A 7,448-nucleotide genomic window follows, 5' to 3' on the forward strand; every position below is an offset into this window, starting at 1 on the left:
AAGCAGACGCCACAAAGCCATGATGTCCTGTCTGGGGTGTGAGGTGTCCTACTGCGACACTCACCTCCAGCTTCACCACAATGTCACAGCGTGGAAGAAGCACAGGCTGGTCCCGGCCAAGGCCCGCCTGTACCACAACATGTGCTCCAGTCACCACGAGCCCATGCAGGTGTTTTGTCGCACGGACCAGCGGACCATCTGCTACCTGTGTGCCATGGATGAGCACAAGGGCCACGACACAGTGTCAGCGGCCGCGGAGAGGAGCCACAGACAGGTATCGTAAGACCACAGTCACTTACTATACCATACTTACACTTACTATACTATACTTACTACACTAATATTTGTCATAGTAAACAACCAGTTTGTCTGTTTTCACAAATACAGTATGTGAGAGATCATCATAGTCATGCTACCAGGCAGGCTACTAGTGGCCACATGGTCAAAGAAAAACCCAGAACAAATGCGGTTTGCAGATCTGTAATGGTCAGGGCTATTTCAGTATGGAACACGTTTCCAACTATAATCACGGAAGCACAAAGTATAAGGCTAGTTTGAAGAGGCTCCTTAAAAGACACCTGATCAATTACCCCAATTTTTGTCTTGTTTAGTGTTTTTATTTCTCTGTATTCTTAATGTCTTTGCCTTTGTATTATGAATGTATTTCTTTCAAGATTGCACCTGTTTTTATTGTGCAGTGTTATTTTTTATTGTGTTGTGTTGTGTTATGTATTGTTTGTCATGGACCCCAGGAAGAGTAGCTGCTACTTCGGTGGCAGCTAATGGGGATCCATCTGAATAAAGCATAAATAACTTACGGACATTATATTAGAAAATATTTGAAAAAACTGCTAGAAACAAAATTTCAAGATTTTTTACTGGGTGCCTGAAGCTCGCCAAGTCTGTGCAGCATTTGAGCCACGGACCACCATTTGATGATATTTAGCCTCTCAGACCCTGTAAGGGTCCATTTGGTTACATGTGAGCCAGGTCTCCCCATTGACTTTCAATGGGGTATTTTGTCTAAGTTGATTGCGCATTACGTTGCCACCAACATTCTAATGCTAACATGCTAACACTATCATGATAATGCTAGCATGCTAACATGTTAATGCTAACATGTTAATGCTAACATGTTAATGCTAACATGCTATTGCTAACATGCTAATGCTAACACGCTAACATGCTAATGCTAACATGCTAAGATGTCTGAGCTGTAAGAGGTGGGGCTTAAGCAATTAAGCAATTACAGCATGCTCCTATTGGTGGTCTAAGTCCAAGTCCATGGAGCAAGTTTCAAGACTGTAGCATGCTGCAAACAAAATATATAGCTGTGTAAAGGCCAGCCAATAGGAAGACAGAGGGGTGGGGCTTAAGCAATTAAGCAATTACAGCGTGCTCCTATTGGTGGTCTAAGTGCATGGAGCAAGTTTCAAGACTGTAGCATGCTGCAAACAAAAATTATAGCTGTGTAAATGCCAGCCAATAGGGATACAGAGGGGCGGGGCTTAAGCAATTAAGCCATTGCAGCTTGTTCCTCTTGATGGTCTACGTCCATGTACCAAAGTTTAAAGGCCTATTCATAGTCTGGATTTTCGGTAGTGAGGTGACCACCGCTCCGGTGGTGAGCTGACCACCGGAGCTGAAATAACGTTGAGCGGTGGTGAGTAAAAAAGGGCTGGAGCGGTGGCGGTGGTTTGCTCTTCACCGCGGCTCGTGACGTCATGTTGTAGTTCGGTGGTCACCCCACCACCGAAAATCCAGACTATGTATGAGCCTTAAGGCTGTAGCATGTTGTAAACAAAATAGAGCTGTGTAAAGACCAGCCAATAGGAATACAGAGGGGCGGGGCTTAAGCAATTACAGCGTGCTTCTATTGGTGGTCTAAGCCCATGGAGCAAATTGCAATACTGTAGCATGCTGCATGCAAAAGTTAGAGCTGTGTAAAGGACAGCCAATAAGAAGACAGGGTTTGTGTGTGTGTGTGTGTGCGTGTGGGTCCATTTGGTTTCGCTCAGGGGGGCGGCCCGGTTATGGCGAGCCGCCCCGCGTCTGAAACGGTTGAGAAATGACAGAGTTACGTGTTTCTCCGATTTTCTCCATTGACTTTCAATGTGTATGTGCGTGCACATGTGTGCATGTGCGTGCATGTTCGTTTGTGTGTGCACGTGTGTGAGAGGTGGTCAACTTGACCTTGAATCATTAACAAAGTATAATTTTCACCTGGGCTAGTCTATGCAAATGCAACCACTATTGAAAGTTAAAAGCACACTGACTCAGTGAGAGAACATACCGTATGTCCGAACAAATTGCTTTATCGCAAAAAGTAAAAGTCGAATGTGATTTCTGTCTTCGCCGTGAGTGACCCGAGACATTGAGGTACGCCGTGTGCGATCGTGGTATTGGTACGATAAAAAACGTGGTTATAAGAGCGAGTTAAGATTTGTGTTTGTGATAAAAAAATTGCTGACTCATTCAGGCAGTTAACATGGAGTTTTATGACACATTAAGATGGTACACCTGTCGCTTTCAGGGCTGTAGTTCACGTACCGTATGTATCTGGGCTGTGGTTGTGACAATGGGTGAAAGAGGACGAGTGTGGCTACAAAATTACCGAAACCCATGCGTGTAAAGTGAATATTTTGGCCGTGAGGACGATTTGTTCGGAGAATTTCGGTACAATCTTCACAGTGGCTTCTCACTCTGACCCGGTCTCTCTGGGCGTGCGACACTCTGAGTCGAGATTTTTGCTCAGACCACACACACTTTGAACTGCGATAGCGGGCAAACCGTGCAACGTATTCGAATTCCGTCTGAACCACAACAAAGTCGATGGCCTCATGTGCTGTGTGACATTTAAACCGTGTGTCTACGTAACAGTATGCCAGAGCAATGTGGCTCCAAAGTAGGGCTGCACGATATGGACAAAAATTCATATCACGATATATATGGCAGATATCTCGATATCGATACGATGACGATATATCGTGCAGCCCTAGCTGACACCGTCGTCGGGAGAGACTCCAGACCTGAATCGCCAGAACATATTTTCTTAATGGACCTGGCTAGCGATGCAGGGCTGGAGCCAGGCTACAACAGGACAGAGGGACAAACGAGTGATGGTTTATTTTCCGAGGGGCACAGGCTAAAATAGAGGGCTGGCTTTAGAAGTGGACGATATATTGTCGATATAGACGATATATCGATATGTCGACGATATATCTATATCGCGATACCGTTGTCTTTTTGCGATACTGATATTGTGCATGTTCATACCTCGATATCGATACGATAACGATATATTGTGCAGCCCTACTCCAAAGTAACGTGTCGTTTTCTGTTTTTACCTGCGTTTCCCCATTGACTTTGAATGGGGATTTTTCACGTCGTTTATTGCGAATTACGTCGGCACGGAAACGCGAATCGGAAAGAAAAGCACAAGCACACCATTCCCGGCCGAGCCGCACGTTTTTATGTATAGAGGTCAAAGTTTTGCGTATTGATAATTACGATTACGACAAATAAATATGTGTTTCGGATTTCAACCTGTGTTTCTGCCATTGCATGGCAGGCACCCAGAATTAACTAATTGCATGAGAAGGTTAGACGAAAAATAATCACACATGAAAGAGACTAGCAGAGCTGCCTCGCTATCGGTGTATAAATGAACATATTGTGCCAACTGTTTGTTCACGTGTGTGAATCAAAACTTTCTCTTGCAGAAACAGTTGGGGACGAGTCAGCAAAACCTCCAAAAGAAGATCCAGGAGAGAAAGAAGGAGGTGAAAGAGCTGAGAGAGGTCATGGAGAACCTGAAGGTCAGAGTTCAGGCTAGCTAATAGTTCCTGATATTATGTTACTTATTTTATGTAAAGAACTTCACAGTATACTAGGGATGACAAACGAGTCATATTTGGCAAATTGAGGCCGCAAATCGACGTGCCGATAAAGTTTTCCTTCTGTTTTTATTTTAGAACGCAAATGCATCCGTTTAACTCATCCATCGCCACCAGGGGGCGCCAAAAAAGCACATGAGTTTTCCTGATGTCATAAACTGTCAGAATCAGCTTTTGTTGCGTTCGTTTATGTGCTAAAAGAGTGACTTTGAGAGCTGTTTCCCCGCTACAATGGAAGTCAATGGACCCTATTTTTATTTCTTAAATTTCTAATAAACAACACAACGGAGCGAAATAACTCATGGAATGAAATAGTTTTCCCATAATAAGGTAAGAAAACAACCCAAACCTCTAAAAAAGTGGTCTTACCCTTTAAGCAGAGCTCTGCAGAAGCAGCCGTGGAGGCCAGTGAGCAGATGTTCACAGAGATGAAGGCGAGCGTGGACAGAAGACACAGCCAGGTTAAAGACATGATCAGACAGCAGGAGAAGACAGCCGTGTCCCAGGTTGAGGACGTCCTGAGACAGCTGGAGGAAGACATCGCACAGCTGGAGAGGACACACGCTGAGCTGGACCAGCTGTCCCACACTGATGACATCGTGCATTTCATTCAGGTTCTGTCCCACACTGATGACATCATGCATTTTATTCAGGTTATGTCCCACACTGTGACATCATGCACTTCATTCAGGTTCTTGAATTTCAAAGATCATTGATTTCGGAAGATAATCTATTAAAGTGTGTAAAGACATACACACGCGGCCATTGGAGTCAATGGAGCCGTTTGGCACCGCTCCAAACGTTCTTGAAATATTGAATATTTTTAATGGGGTCTGCAGTGGCCAAATTCATATTAAACCCAAGCCAGCGTTGCAAATATACAACAATTTATATTTTAATTAATTAATGAATTATTATAATTATTTTCTGTTCTTTTTTCACCTAAACATCATCATTAATGTTCATTGCAATGCCATTGATATATATATAAATACCCCCCACAGAGGCAGAAATGTACATGGACTGTGCAATTTTGAAATGTGTTGAACCTATGACCTTTGACCTTTAACCCTGATAACCTTCGTATGAAAAGGTCTGAAAAGCACTGATATAATTCTTATTGATGCTTTTAATAATAATAATAATGTGTTCTCTCCAGAGTGTCCAGAGTGTGTCCAGCTCCAGTGGACCTCCAGTCTTACCCAGTGATGTCGTGTCCACTCTGAGCTTCCTCACTCAGTTGGGAGAAGATGTGTCTGCTCTGAGAGACAACCTCGACCTGGTCCTCAACACACCCTGGACACACACAGAGCACACAGGTAACACACACACACACACACACACACACACACACACACACACACACACACACACACACACACACACACACACACACACACACACACACACACACACACAGGCACACACACACGTCAGATGAATGGTCAACCAGCCATCATAGTAACGGTGGGTTGTTAAAGTCAGAAGACAGTTGATTTTAACGGCACGATACTCGATGCGTACCGTTAATTCACACTTTGACAGCCAATGCTTTAGTTAATTATTCAGTGTGATGTGTTCTTCATCTGACTTATTTATTGTGTCTCCAGATTCTCCAGCTGATGTTTCACATCCAGCACAGCCTCAGACCAGAGAGGAACTATTACAATGTGAGTCCATGTTCAGTTTGAGTGTTATCTGACAAACAGCTTGATGACACTGACATTCATCATGTTTTGTTGTGTGTTCTCACAGATTCCTGTCCACTCTCATTGGATGAGAACACACTACACGACAAACTCTCCCTGTCAGAGGAGAAGAGGAAGGTGACCAGACAGCAATACCCCCAACAGTACGCTGACCATCCAAAGAGATTTTCATTTTACCGTCAGGTGTTGTGTAGGGAGAGTTTGACTGAACGTTGTTACTTGGAAGTACATTGGAATGAGCGTGAATGGGTATATATAGCAGTCTGTTATGATGACATCGACAAACATGAGCGTTTTCAGTCAAGCTTCGGATTCAATTCAAAGTCCTGGTGTTTAAGATGCTTCGGTGACGACTGCTGGTTCACACACAACGGCATTGATACGAAAGTGACAAAGCCTACTTGTTACACCAGAGTTGTTAATACAAATAAGCTACGTTCCACCAGGGTTGGGGTGTACCTGGATCACAAGGCTGGTACTCTGTCCTTCTACAGTGTTTGTGACAACACAACAACCCTCCTCCATACAGTTCACACCACCTTCACACAACCGCTCTACGCAGGGATAGGGCTTCATGGTCCCTCTGATAAAGCACGGGTTGAGAATATTAATACTCATATTCATAACTCTATGTGGATGGAGGTAGCTCATACAGCAGAGGTGTGTAAGATATGGTAGACACCTGATACTCGTATTTGGTTGAAAACCTTACCAATGTTTTGCTTTGTTTTATTTTCTTACATTACAAATGGAAATATTCGCACATCCACTTCGTTCAGGTGCATTGGATAGTGACAACTGAAGCATTCATGAAAACATGTTTTATCAACAAGTGTCCCGCACAGGCGCACACTGCTTTTGCTCAGCAGAATCACCTTTGACGCCAGCCATGGTTATAATAATAATATAATAATAAAGTTATAATAATTACCCTTTGATAGCCAAACTTTATATCAAGATCCACCGGCAGAAGCCAAACACATACCTCTACTGCGCCCATGTTGCTAGGCAGGTTGCTATGTCCCTCATATGCGCGCACGCCCCATTGGAATCCATTCATTATGATTTCTTTCCTGCCTGTTTCCATACACCAAAATCCGTGTTTTTGTCAAATCCGTCCGGCGTTCAGATGAGAATAGTGATTTTTGATCCCATTGCGGCCGACATATTACCGTTTCTGGTGAAAGATAAACTACATCGTCAGCATGTGAAGCGTGTGACACACACGGAAGCGGGGCTCATATACAGTTGATTTGAAGCATGGCGCCGAGGTAGGTACCTAGACATAGGCTCTCAAAGTGTTAAAGTGACATATGAAACAATAAAACAAAGAAAATATACCAAATTGTCAAATATTACGTAAAACCAGATGATATTATTTTTACTGTCTCGCACTGAAAGGCGTTGTGAGCTTGTAGATCTCTTTCTTAGGTAAAATTTGACAATTTGGTATTAAAGCAAACAAAAGGGTAGGAGCGGACACCAGTAGGGAGGTGCTGACCACGGGAGACAAACTTTAAAATAGAAAAGAGAGGTCGCAAAGCTCGTAGTCCCTATGCCAAAAATACGTTTCAACAAACAAGTTGCCTTCTTCAGGCAACTTGTTGGTCGAAACTTTGGTAACAATGAAAATAATTGTTGGCATCGGGACAACGAGCTGTGCAACCTCTCCTTTCTATTTTAAGGACAATTTGGTATTAAAAAGTTATTAAAAGTAATTAAATTGTAACTATGCGGACGCATTGTTATGGGTCCCTTTATTTTTTGTTCCTCACATTTTGTTTTTAATTATTATTTCAAAAAAAAATTCCTTAAATTAGAAAACAAATGTTGATGTAGTAGT

The 7,448-nt window shown here is 43.1% G+C and overlaps 1 long non-coding RNA gene across 1 annotated transcript; it reads left to right on the forward strand.

Moving 5' to 3' along the window:
* Window positions 1-229: 229 nt before the first annotated feature.
* On the forward strand, window positions 230-4,429 carry LOC308334768. The gene is made up of 3 exons (XR_013965920.1): window positions 230-274; window positions 3,723-3,818; window positions 4,277-4,429. It is a non-coding gene; the product is annotated as an uncharacterized lncRNA (long non-coding RNA).
* The last annotated feature ends 3,019 nt before the right edge of the window (window positions 4,430-7,448 follow it).

This window comes from Protomyctophum bolini, assembly GCF_963924005.1.
Source record: "Protomyctophum bolini genome assembly, chromosome: 19".
Classification (NCBI taxonomy): Eukaryota; Metazoa; Chordata; class Actinopteri; order Myctophiformes; family Myctophidae; genus Protomyctophum; species Protomyctophum bolini.